Here is a 14,073-nt window from a genome sequence, read left to right on the forward strand (position 1 = left end):
CGCTCGGGCATTTCAGAGGACATTTAGCAGTCAACCATTTAGCTGTGGATATGGAGTCACTTGTAGGCCAGACTAGGGAAGGACGGCAGATTTCCTCCCTCAAAGGGATCAGACCCGTTTTTACGACAATCGACAATCACGGTCATCGTTAGTCTGTTCATTCCAGATTTTTTTAATTGAGTTTAAATACCACCACCTGCCGGGGTGGGATTCGAACCCGTGTCCCCAGAGCGTTACCCTGGGTCTCTGGATTACTCGCCCAGTGACAATACCGCTCTGCCACAATACCGCCACGTTCCCTGGATGGATGGCGTTGGACGTTTCAAAAATTCACAAGAGCTGACGCGGGAGTAGGGCTGCGGAATGAAACACTTTGCATTTATGTAGCGCCTGCCGCAACCTCAGAATACGCTTCGCAGCCAATGGAGTACTTTTGAAGTCTGGTCGTGTCGGAAGCGAGAACCCAGAAACAGTCATTTAATGACCGGCGCATCTGTTTTTAAAAAAAAAGACATTCTGGTTAAAGGATAGATATTGGCCAGAGAGTGCTCCCCTGTTCGGGGTGGGGGGGGGCTCCCCTGTTTGGGGCTGGGCGCTCCACTGTTCGGGGGGGGGGGGGCTCCCCTGTTCAGGGCGGGCGTGGGCTCCCCTGTTCGGGGTGAGGGGGGCTCCCCTGTTCGGGGGGCGGGGGGCTCCCCTGTTCTGGGCTGGGGTGGGCTCCACTGTTCGGGGTGAGGGGGGCTCCCCTGTTCGGGGCGGGGGGGGGGCTCCCCTGTTTGGGGCTGGGCGCTACACTGTTCGGGGGGGGGGGCTCCCCTGTTCAGGGCGGGCGTGGGCTCCCCTGTTCGGGGTGAGGGGGGCTCCCCTGTTCGGGGCGGGGGGGCTCCCCTGTTTGGGGCTGGGCGCTCCACTGTTCGGGGGGGGGCTCCCCTGTTCAGGGCGGGCGTGGGCTCCCCTGTTCGGGGTGAGGGGGGCTCCCCTGTTCGGGGCGGGGGGGCTCCCCTGTTTGGGGCTGGGCGCTACACTGTTTGGGGCGGGGGGCTCCCCTGTTCGGGGCGGGGGGCTCCGATGGATCTCGCAGGCTGTCCTAGTGGACAGGCGGTTTTAACGCCTGCTGGGAATACAGCACCTCCGACAGTGCTGTGCTCCCTCAGTACCGCACCTAGAGAGGGGCAGGTCCTGCGTGGTTCTGATCAGTGGAAGGCCCACTCTCTCCGACCTCTTGGTTTAGAAAATTAATCCTGGCGAGCAGCTCTACCAACGGAGCCAGTCCGGTGAGGAATTGTGGCTGATTTGGGAAGCCAAGTGGAGAATGATCAGCATCTCGGGAGAAACCAAGGGCAATGTGATTTCCTGTAGGAAAGGGGATTGGACGACATGCCGATTCCCGTCCGCTCTCTCTGACAATATGGTGCAGGCCAGGGCTGTGCTGGGGTGACATGGCGGCATTCTCCGAGACCCCAGCCCCGCGTTTCTCAGCCCCGCTCCGATCGCTGGAGGCGGGAAACTCTGTTCCCGTTGCTTGTCAAAGGAATTTCCCATTGGAGACGCCCCGCGCCCCGGGAAAAGCACTGGTAGTGGTGCACTGCGGGGCGCAGAGGCTGCTGAGTGAGTGCTGGCTGAAAAGGGGAGTGAATAACAGGTAAGCTCTTTCTTTCTTTTTCTTTTTTTTATCTAGAGGGGATGGCAGGGAAGGTAGTGCAATGTTCCTCCGGCAGAATGTTTGAGGTGAGGGACGCCGTCAGTGTCCCTGCTGATTTCATCTGTGGGAAGTGCACCCATCTCCAGCTTCTCAGAAACTGCGTTAGGGAACTGGAGCTGGAGCTGGATGAACTTTGGATAATTCGGGAGGCAGAGGTTGTCATAGATAGAAGCTTCAGGGATGTAGTTACTCCAAAGAATAAAGATAGATGGGTGACGGTGAGATGGGCTGGGAGGAAGCAGTCAGCACAGGGATCATCTGTGGTCGTTCCCCTTAGTAACAAGTATACCGCTTTGGATACTGTTGGGGGGGGGGGGGACTTACCAGGGGTAAGCCATGGGGTACAGGTTTCTGGCACAGAGTCTGTCCCTGTTGCTCAGAAGGGAAGGGGGAGAGGAGTAGAGCATTAGTCATTGGAGACTCCATAGTTAGGGGGATAGATAGGAGATTCTGTGGGAACGAGAGAGACTCGCGGTTGGTGTGTTGCCTCCCACGTGCCAGGGTGCGTGATGTCTCGGATCGTGTTTTCAGGATCCTTAAGGGGGAGGGGGAGCAGCCCCAAGTCGTGGTCCACAAAGGTACCAAGGACATAGGTAGGAAAAGGGATAGGGATGTAAGGCAGGAATTCAGGGCGCTAGGGTGGAAACTTAGATCTAGGACAAACAGAGTTATTATCTCTGGGTTGTTACCCGTGCCACGTGATAGCGAGATGAAGAATAGGGAGAGAGAGGAGTTGAACACGTGGCTACAAGGATGGTGCAGGAGGGAGGGTTTCAGATTTCTGGATACTTGGGGCTCATTCTGGGGTCGGTGGGACCTCTACAAACGGGATGGTCTACACCTGGACCAGAGGGGTACCAATATCCTGGGGGGGAAATTTGCTAGTGCTCTTCGGGAGGGTTTAAACTAGTTCAGCAGGGGCTTGAGAACCTGAATTGTAGCTCCAGTATACAGGAGGTTGAGAGTTGTGAGGTCATGAGTAAGGTTTCGAAGTTGCAGGAGTGTACCAGCAGGCAGGAAGGTGGTTTAAAGTGTGTCTTCTTCAATGCCAGGAGCATCTGGAATAAGGTGGGTGAACTTGCGGCATGGGTTGGTACCTGGGACTTCGATGTTGTGGCCATTTCGGAGACATGGATAGAGCAGGGACAGGAATGGTTGTTGCAGGTGCCGGGATTTAGATATTTCAGTAAGCTCAGGGAAGGTGGTAAAAGAGGGGGAGGCGTGGCATTGTTAGTCAAGGACAGTATTACGGTGGCAGAAAGGACGTTTGATAAGGACTCGTCTACTGAGGTAGTATGGGCTGAGGTTAGAAACAGGAAAGGAGAGGTCACCCTGTTAGGGGTTTTCTATAGGCCTCCGTAAAGTTCCAGAGATGTAGAGAAAGGATTGCAAAGATGATTCTGGATAGGAGCGAAAGCAACAGGGTAGTTGTTATGGGGGACTTTAACTTTCCAAATATTGACTGGAAACGCTATAGTTCGAGTACTGTAGATGGGTCTGTTTTTGTCCAATGTGTGCAGGAGGGTTTCCTGACACAGTATGTAGATAGGCCAACGTGAGGCGAGGCCATATTGGATTTGGTACTGGGTAATGAACCAGGACAGGTGTTGGATTTGGAGGTAGGTGAGCACTTTGGTGATAGTGACCACAATTCGATTATGTTTACTTTAACGATGGAAAGGGATAGGTATATACCGCAGGGCAAGAGTTATATCTGGGGGAAAGGCAATTATGATGCGATGAGGCAAGACTTAGGATGCATCGGATGGAGAGGAAGACTGCAGGGGATGGGCACAATGGAAATGTGGAGCTTGTTCAAGGAACAGCTACTGCATGTCCTTGATAAGTATGTACCTGTCAGGCAGGGAGGAAGTGGTCGAGCAAGGAAACCGTGGTTTACTAAAGCAGTCGAAACACTTGTCAAGAGGAAGAAGGAGGGTTATGTAAAGATGAGACATGAAGGTTCAGTTAGGGTGCTCGAGAGTTACAAGTTAGCTAGGAAGGACCTAAAGAGAGAGCTAAGAAGAGCCAGGAGGGGACATGAGAAGTCTTTGGCAGGTAGGATCAAGGATAACCCTAAAGCATTCGATAGATCTGTCAGGAATAAACGAATGACTAGGGTAAGAGTAGGGCCAGTCAAGGACAGTAGTGGGAAGTTGTGCTTGGAGTCCGAGGAGATAGGAGAGATGCTATATGAATATTTTTCATCAGTGTTCACACAGGAAAAAGACAATGTTGTCGAGGAGAATACTGAGATTCAGGCTACTAGACTAAAAGGGCTTGAGGTTAACAAGGAGGAGGTGTTAGCAATTCTGGAAAATGTGAAAATAGATAAGTCCCCTGGGCCGGATGGGATTTATCCTAGGATTCTCTGGGAAGCTAGGGAGGAGATTGCTGAGCCTTTGGCTTTGATCTTTAAGTCATCTTTGTCTACAGGAATAGTGCCAGAAGACTGGAGGATTGCAAATGTTGTCCCCTTGTTCAAGAAGGGGAGTAGAGACAACCCTGGTAACTATGGACCAGTGAGCCTTACTTCTGTTGTGGGCAAAATCTTGGAAAGGTTTATAAGAGATAGGATGTATAATCATCTGGAAAGGAATAATTTGATTAGAGATAGTCAACACGGTTTTGTGAAGGGTAGGTCGTACCTCACAAACCTTATTGAGTTCTTTGAGAAGGTGACCAAACAGGTGGATGAGGGTAAAGCAGTTGATGTGGTATATATGGATTTCAGTAAAGCGTTTGATAAGGTTCCCCATGGTAGGCTATTGCAGAAAATACGGAAGCATGGGATTCAGGGTGATTTAGCAGTTTGGATCAGAAATTGGTTAGCTGGAAGAAGAAAAAGGGTGGCGGTTGATGGGAAATGTTCAGACTGGAGTCCAGTTACTAGTGGTGTACCACAAGGATCTGTTTTGGGGCCACTGCTGTTTGTCATTTTTATAAATGACCTGGAGGAGGGCGTAGAAGGATGGGTCAGTAAATTTGCAGATGACACTAAAGTCGGTGGCGTTGTGGACAGTGCGGAAGGATGTTACAGGTCACAGAGGGACATAGATAAGCTGCAGCGCTGGGCTGAGAGGTGGCAAATGGAGTTTAATGCAGAAAAGTGTGAGGTGATTCATTTTGAAAGGAATAACAGGAAGACAGAGTACTGGGCTAATGGTAAGATTCTTGGCAGTGTGGATGAGCAGAGAGATCTCGGTGTCCATGCACATAGATCCCTGAAAGTTGCCACCCAGGTTGAGAGGGCTGTTAAGAAGTCGTACGGTGTGTTAGCTTTTAGTGGTCGAGGGTTGAGTTTCGGAGCCACGAGGTCATGTTGCAGCTGTACAAAACTCTGGTGCGGCCGCATTTGGAGTATTGCGTGCAATTCTGGTCGCCGCATTATAGGAAGGATGTGGAAGCATTGGAAAGGGTGCAGAGGAGATTTACCAGAATGTTGCCTGGTATGGAGGGAAGATCTTATGAGGAAAGGCTGAGGGACTTGAGGCTGTTTTCGTTAGAGAGAAGAAGGTTAAGAGGTGACCTAATTGAGGCATACAAGATGATCAGAGGATTCGATAGGATGGACAGTGAGAGCTTTCTTCCTCGGAATGTGATGTCTAGCACGAGGGGACATAGCTTTAAATTGAGGGGAGATAGATATAAGACAGATGTCAGAGGTAGGTTCTTTACTCAGAGAGTAGTAAGGGCGTGGAATGCCCTGCCTGCAACAGTAGTGGACTCGCCAACATTAAGGGTATTCAAATGGTCATTGGATAGACATATGGATGATAAGGGAATAGTGTAGATGGGCTTTAGATTGGTTTCACAGGTCGGCGCAACATTGAGGGCCGAAGGGCCTGTACTGCGCTGTAATGTTCTATGTTCTAGAGGGAAAAGTGAATGAAGGCAGCAGGAGAATTCCAGACCTTTTCTGTCCTTGGCATCAACTACGTCAATTCTGCCCGTCAAATGGGAATGTCTTGTGGTCAAAATGACCGCGGTATTCCGGATGGACCTTCGCCCGCTGCTGATTTAACTATTTCTGGTCAAAAGAGCCGCCAACCGTAGATGTTGGGGAAATAATTAATGTTTAATGTTCGACAGGATATAGGAAACTGACCATTCGATCCAACAGTGCCTCATCTGAAGCTATCATCGTAACCCTCAATTCCCTCCACCCACATACCCTCCTCCAACTCCCCTTTCAATTCGCCTGTAATATTCACTTCTTTAAAAGTTTTACGGGATGTGGACGCCGCTGGTTAGGGCAGCCTTTGTTGCCCGTCCCTAATTGCCCCTTGAGAAGGTGGTGCTGAGCCGCCTTCTCGAGCCGCCGCAGTCCATTTGGTGTAGGTACACCCACAGTGCTGTTCGGGAGGGTCTTTAAGTAATTTGACCCAGCGACAGTGAAGGAACGGCCGATGCATTTGCAAGTCAGGGTGGTGAGTGGCTCGGGGGGGAACCTCCAGGTGGTGGGGTTCCCAGGTATCTGCTGCCCCTTGTCCTTCTAGGTCGTGGGTTTGGAAGGTGCTGTCGAAGGAGCCTTGGTGAGTTGCTGCAGCGCATCTTGTAGATGGTCCACACGGCTGCCACTGTGCGTCGGTGGTGGAGGGAGTGAATGTTTGTGGATGGGGTGCCAATCAAGCGGGGCTGCTTTGTCCTGGATGGTGTTGAACACCTTGAGCGTTTTCGGAGCTTCACTCATCTCCCCGAGGGGAGAATATTCCATCGCACTTCAACCACTGCCTGTGGTGGTGGGGTTGACATTTCCAACACACTGAGAGGTCATTTTAAAAAGAGTACAAAGTCTTACAACACCAGGTTAAAGTCCAACAGGTTTGTTTCGATGTCACTAGCTTTCGGAGCGCTGCTCCTTCCTCAGGTGAATGAAGAGGTCTGTTCCAGAAACACATATATAGACAAATTCAAAGATGCCAAACAATGCTAGGAATGCGACCATTAGCAGGTGATTAAATCTTTACAGATCCAGAGATGGGGTAACCCCAGGTTAAAGAGGCGTGAATTGTGTCAAGCCAGGACAGTTGGTAGGATTTCGCAGGCCAGATGGTGGGGGATGAATGTAATGCGACATGAATCCCAGGTCCCGGTTGAGGCCGCGCTCATGTGTGCGGAACTTGGCTATACGTTTCTGCTCGGTGATTCTGCGTTGTCGCGGGTCCTGAAGGCCGCCTTGGAGAACGCTTACCCGGAGATCAGAGGCTGAATGCCCTTGACTGCTGAAGTGTTCCCCGACTGGAAGGGAACATTCCTGCCTGGTGATTGTTGCGCGATGTCCGTTCATTCGTTGTCGCAGCGTCTGCATGGTCTCGCCAATGTACCACGCTTCGGGACATCCTTTCCTGCAGCGTATGAGGTAGACAACATTGGCCGAGTCGCACGAGTATGTACCGCGTACCTGGTGGGTGGTGTTCTCGCGTGTAATGGTGGTATCCATGTCGATGATCTGGCACGTCTTGCAGAGATTGCCATGACAGGGTTGTGTGGTGTCGTGGTCACTGTTCTGAAGACTGGGTAGTTTGCTGCAAACAATGGTTCGTTTGAGGTTGCGCGGTTGTTTGAAGGCAAGTAGTGGGGGTGTGGGGATGACCTTGGCAAGATGTTCATCGTCATCAATGACGTGTTGAAGGCTGTGAAGAAGATGACATAGTTTCTCCGCTCCGGGGAAGTACTGGACGACGAAGGGTATTCTGTCGGTTGTGTCCCATGTTTGTCTTCTGAGGAGGTCGGTGCGGTTTTTCGCTGTGGCGGGTTGGAACTGTCGCTCGATGAGTCGAGTGCCATATCCTGTTCGTACGAGGGCATCTTTCAACGTCTGTAGATGTCTGTTACGCTCCTCCTCGTCTGAGCAGATCCTGTGTATACGGAGCGCTTGTCCTTAGGGGATGGCTTCTTTAATGTGTTTAGGGTGGAAGCTGGAGAAGTGGAGCATCATGAGGTTTAAAAGAAATCAGGAAGTGTCTTGGGGGCCTCAAAGTCTCATCCACCTTGGATCATAGGAACCTCTTAGGGGCAGCACGGTAGCATTGTGGATAGCACAATTGCTTCACAGCTCCAGGGTCCCAGGTTCGATTCCGGCTTGGGTCACTGTCTGTGCGGAGTCTGCACATCCTCCCCGTGTGTGCGTGGGTTTCCTCCGGGTGCTCCGGTTTCCTCCCACAGTCCAAAGATGTGCAGGTTAGGTGGATTGGCCATGATAAATTGCCCTTAGTGTCCAAAATTGCCCTTAGTGTTGGGTGGGGTTACTGGGTTATGGGGATAGGGTGGAGGTGTTGACCTTGGGTAGGGTGCTCTTTCCAAGAGCTGGTGCAGACTCGATGGGCTGAATGGCCTCCTTCTGCACTGTAAATTCTATGATAATCCTATGATTATCCCATACCCTTCCAAGGTGGTGGCAAGCAATGATGGGGGTGGGAACCAGAAGAAGCCTCAAAAGTAGGCCTCACAAGGGGGGGTGGTTGTTGAACGGGAGTTTGATGCGAGTTAGAAGCTGAGAGGGTGGACTTGAGATTAAATTTGAGGGCAAACGTCAGGCCGGCGGATTTGGGTTCGAACACTCAAGGTAAGGGGGAACCAAAGCACAGAAGAGCTGAGGCAGGGGCGATACCTGCGGAGGGACGAGCAGCAAACAGCACCGGGGGACATGGCGCAGGTACGCGGGGCCATCACGGGGTCAAACGCGACTCTGAGATTGCGAGCTGCCTCGTTCAGTCTCAGACAGTCAAGGGAATGAGATGGAGTCAGTGGCGAGGGAGTGGATCTTGTGGTGGGGATTGAAAACAATGGCTTCCGTCTTCCCAAACGTTAATTGGAGACCTGAATGCGTATATAAACCTGCAGGACCCTGTGTATTATATGCCCAGGCTTTCTGTGTATATATTTATAGATGTATATATATAATTATCATTGTTTTTGCTCTTTCCTAACTCGCTTGTTAAAATTTGTCTGTTCCCTCAATGCATTCCAGGGCTCGGGAACAAGTTACATTCTGGTCTCCTTGCTTGCAAAACAAGCCCCTTCTTGCCCACGTTCCACCACTGATGTGAAGCACCATTGCAGGAACTGCCAGTCTCTCATACAATCCCGGTGCTCTCAAATTCCCGCCCCGCGTTCCCTCTGTCTGCGCGCTCTGTGACTTTTAACCCTTCAAATCTCCAATATCCTGACCAGGCACGTTCAAATCTTGCCTGAGATTGTAAACGGGGACGTTGCCCGTGGACTCAGGAATTCTATTCTTTTGTTCGATGGGCTCAGGTTGAGATTTGCAGTGCAGGAGCAGTCCATTCGGCCCGCCTGATCCTTCCTGGTCCTTCCGCCCCTCACAGGTCCACTTTTCCAGCAGGCTGTTGTGAGAGGCGCCTGATATTTCCCGGTCCTCACTGACTTTCCATTGGCTCCCAGTCCAGCTGCGCGTCCATTTTGGAAATCCCATCCTGGGTTTCCGATCTCTCCACGACTTTGTCCTGTTCCTCCATCGTCGTAACTTGCCCCAGCGGCTACAATATCCCCAGATCTCTGCCTGATGTCAATCCCGGTCCCTTACCAGTCCTCCATTCCTATCGCTCCACCATTGGCGGTCGTGCTTTCAGTTGCTTGGGGCCCCAAGGTCTGGAATTCCCTCCTTAAACTTCTCAATGAAAAATAAAGAAAAATGAAAGCGATATTAGAACAAGCTCGGTCAAAGCGTTCGATTTTAAGGAGCGTCTTAAAGGAAGGGAGACGCTGCTTAAAATTGAACGCTTTGACCGGGCTTGTTCTAATATCGCATTAATTTTTCATTTTTCCTCACGCCCAGCGTCCCAGCTATCCCCGATATATACTCCTTTAATACCAAAATAAAAATCGACAAATTAAAGAAAAACGGCAGGGGGCGGGGGATTGGTGGGGCAAATATCTCTTTACGAGGGTGGGTGTGAATTGCTATTTGGTTTTGTTTCTGTCAGTGCCTTAGAATGTTTTGCAATGTGTTAGGGCTGTGATGTAAATGCGAGTTGCTGCTGATACTCCACTCAAGCTAATTTGGGACAAGCCATTGAGTTGCTGCATACCACAGTGCATGTGATGTTCTTCACGCTCGGATGGTGATCATCTCTCCTGGGGGGTGCCAGCCGACAATGGGGTAAAAGGCCCCTTGAACTTCCTCTGCCATGCAATTACATTGTGGCTCACCTGATTCTGTGCCCCTCCATACTCTTAGAATCATAGAATTTACAGTGCTATTATGAAGGCTATTTGGCCCATCGACTCTGCACCAGCCCTTGGAGAGAGCACCCTACTTAAGCCCATACACCCACCCTATCCCCGCAACCCACTAACCCACCCAACCTTTTTAGACACCAAGGGCAATTTAGCACGGCCTAAATTGCATGTCTTTGGACTGTGGGAGGAAACCGGAGCACCCGGAGGAAACCCACGCAGACACGGGGCGAACGTGCAGACTCCGCACAGACAGTGACCCGAGGCCGGAATCGAACCCGGGTCCCTGGTGCTGTGAGGCAGCAGTGCTAACCACTGTGCTTCCGTGCCAAACCGGGAGTGTGATACTGAATTTGCACGATCAGCCATGATCATATTGCATGGCGGTGCAGGCTCGGAGGGCCCAATTGCCTCCTCCTGCATCTATTTTCTCTGTTTCTATGTTTTCAGCACAGTAGCAGCTGTGTGTACCATCTCCAAGATGCATTGCAAGGCTCCTTCGACAGCACCTTCCAGACCCGTAGTCCTCTACCAGCTAGAAAGACAAGGGCAGCAGGCACCTGGGAACCCCACCACCTGGAAGGTCCCCTCCAAGTCACTCACCACCCGAACCTGGAAATGTATCGCTGTTCAATTACCGTCACTGGGTCAAAATCCTGGAACTCCCTCGCTAACAGCACTGTGGCTGTACCCACACCTCAGGGACTGCAGCGGTGCAAGGAGACGGCTCACCACCACCTTCCCAAGGGGCGGTGGGCACGAAATCCCGGGCCCAGCTTGCGATACCCGCATGTCTTGAAAGAATACAAAAAAGAGTGACCCCACTCATGCAAGTCAGATTAAATGGCCCAAATCTCCCTCAGCGTGTAAACAAAACTAACCATAATTGCAGTCCTGTGACCTCTGTCCAATCGCGGCGGGGCAAAATGGAGGTCCGCCTTCTCAAGGGCATTGTGGGATGGGCAGGATGGGCAATAAGTGTTGGCTTTGCCAATGACACCCACGTCCCCAAAAAAAGAGTCATGACCGAACCTTGCCTCCAACTCAAGGCACGCTCAGAGCTCCCATTGATGGGTGGGAATGACAGGAAAAGATTATTCCCAACCACCATGGCACCTCCTTAAGGCTATATTTCAGGGCTGCTGGGCGATATGTTGTAAACACGTCCTGTTGCGACCGGCTGTTTATGAGGCTCCAGCTGGCTTAGTCATCAGCTGTGAGTCAGAAGGAGGTGCCGTCCGCCAGTGTGGGCTTGTTTGATGCTGTGGAAAGCATGAGTGGCTCTCTGCGGAGATTGTTTGCACATCATTGTAGCAACTTCAGTAATTACACGTTCATTACTCAGGAGGCATTGTGGGATGCAGCATCTCAATAATTCACCAGCAGTCCCATTGCTACAAGAAGGTTCGTTGGGCAATTTTTTCACCAAAGAGATTTTTGTGCGGATTTCTCCTCAGTTTCTCATTGGGCAAAGGGGGAATTTGACTGGATGGACCAGTCCATTGGCTCACCACAATCAATCCTTGCCGGTTGTCCATGTCTGACACTATGTTTGCTCTGATATATTCGAATAATTCTCTCTCAATCCATTCCTGATAGAACATTTGCTGTAGGATCCACATCCAAACATTTGCATCATATTCTCCTCCTCTCAACCATTTACATCGTTCATTCTCTCCTCCCATTTCCACACTCCATCCTCTCCCCCATATCCACACTCCATCCTCTCCCCATATCCACACTCCATCCTCTCCCCATATCCACACTCCATCCTCTCCCCATATCCACACTCCATCCTCTCCCCATAGCCACGCTCCATCCTCTCCCCATAGCCACGCTCCATCCTCTCCCCATATCCACACTCCATCCTCTCCCCATATCCACACTCCATCCTCTCCCCATATCCACACTCCATCCTCTCCCCATAGCCACGCTCCATCCTCTCCCCCATATCCACACTCCATCCTATCCCTTTATCCACACTCCATCCTCTCCCCATATCCACACTCCATCCTATCCCCATAGCCACGCTCCATCCTCTCCCCATATCCACACTCCATCCTATCCCCATATCCACGCTCCATCCTCTCCCCATATCCACACTCCATCCTATCCCCATATCCACGCTCCATTCTATCCCCATATCCACACTCCATCCTCTCCCCATATCCACACTCCATCCTATCCCCCATATCCACACTCCATCCTCTCCCCATATCCACACTCCATCCTCTCCCCCATATCCACACACCATCCTCTCCCCCATATCCACACTCCATCCTATCCCCATATCCACGCTCCATTCTATCCCCATATCCACACTCCATCCTCTCCCCCATATCCGCACTCGCTCCTCTCCCCATATCCACACTCCATCCTCTCCCCCATATCCACACTAAATCCTCTCCCCATATCCACACACCATCCTCTCCCCATATCCACACTCCATCCTCTCCCCATATCCACACTCACATCCTCCCCCATATCCACACTCCATCCTCTCCCCATATCCACACTCCATTCTATCCTCCATATCCACACTCCATCCTCTCCCCATATCCACACTCAATCCTATCCACCATATCAACACTCCATCCTATCCCCCATATCCACACTCCATCCTCTCCCCCATATCCACATTCCATCCTCTCCCCATATCCACACTCCATCCTCTCCCCCATATCCACACACCATCCTCTCCCCCATATCCACACTCCATCCTATCCCCATATCCACGCTCCAGTCTATCCCCATATCCACACTCCATCCTCTCCCCCATATCCGCACTCGCTCCTCTCCCCATATCCACACTCCATCCTCTCCCCCATATCCACACTCCATCCTCTCCCCATATCCACACTCCATCCTCTCCCCATATCCACACTCCATCCTCTCCCCATATCCACACTCACATCCTCCCCCATATCCACACTCCATCCTCTCCCCATATCCACACTCCATCCTATCCTCCATATCCACACTCCATCCTCTCCCCCATATCCACACTTCATCCTATCCCCCATATCAACACTCCATCCTATCCCCCATATCCCCACTCCATCCTCTCCCCCATATCCAGACTCCATCCTATCCCCATATCCACACTCCATCCTCTCCCCATATCCACACTCCATCCTCTCTCCATATCCACACTCCATCCTCTCCCCATATCCACACTCCATCCTATCCCCCATATCCACACTCCATCCTCTCCCCATATCCACACTCCATCCTCTCCCCATATCCACATTCCATCCTCTCCCCATATTCACACTCCATCCTCTCCCCCATATCCACACACCATCCTCTCCCCCATATCCACACTCCATTCTATCCCCATATCCACGCTCCATTCTATCCCCATATCCACACTCCATCCTCTCCCCCATATACGCACTCGCTCCTCTCCCCATATCCACACTCCATCCTCTCCCCCATATCCACACTCCATCCTCTCCCCATATCCACACTCCATCCTCTCCCCATATCCACACTCCATCCTCTCCCCATATCCACACTCACATCCTCCCCCATATCCACACTCCATCCTCTCCCCATATCTACACTCCATCCTATCCTCCATATCCACACTCCATCCTCTCCCCCATATCCACACTCCATCCTATCCCCCATATCAACACTCCATCCTATCCCCCATATACACACTCCATCCTCTCCCCATATCCAGACTCCATCCTATCCCCATATCCACACTCCATCCTCTCCCCATATCCACATTCCATCCTCTCCCCATATCCACACTCCATCCTATTCCCATATCCACGCTCCATCCTCTCCCCATATTCATACTCCTTCCTCTCCCCATATCCACACTCCATCCTATCCCCCATATCCACACTCCATCCTCTCCCCCATATCCACACTCCCTTCTCTCCCCATATCCACACTCCATCCTCTCCCCATATCCACACTCTATCCTCTCCCCCACATCCACACTCCATCCTCTCCCCATATCTACACTCCATCCTCTCCCCCATATCCACATTCCATCCTCTCCCCCATATCCGCACTCCATCCTATCCCCATATCCACACTCCATCCTATCCCCCCTATTCACACTCCATCCTCTCCCCCATATCCACACTCCATCCTATCCCCATATCCACGCTCCATCCTCTCACCCATATCCACACTCCATCCTATCCCCA

The sequence above is a fragment of the Scyliorhinus torazame genome, chromosome 25 (assembly GCF_047496885.1).
Source record: "Scyliorhinus torazame isolate Kashiwa2021f chromosome 25, sScyTor2.1, whole genome shotgun sequence".
Lineage (NCBI taxonomy): Eukaryota > Metazoa > Chordata > Chondrichthyes > Carcharhiniformes > Scyliorhinidae > Scyliorhinus > Scyliorhinus torazame.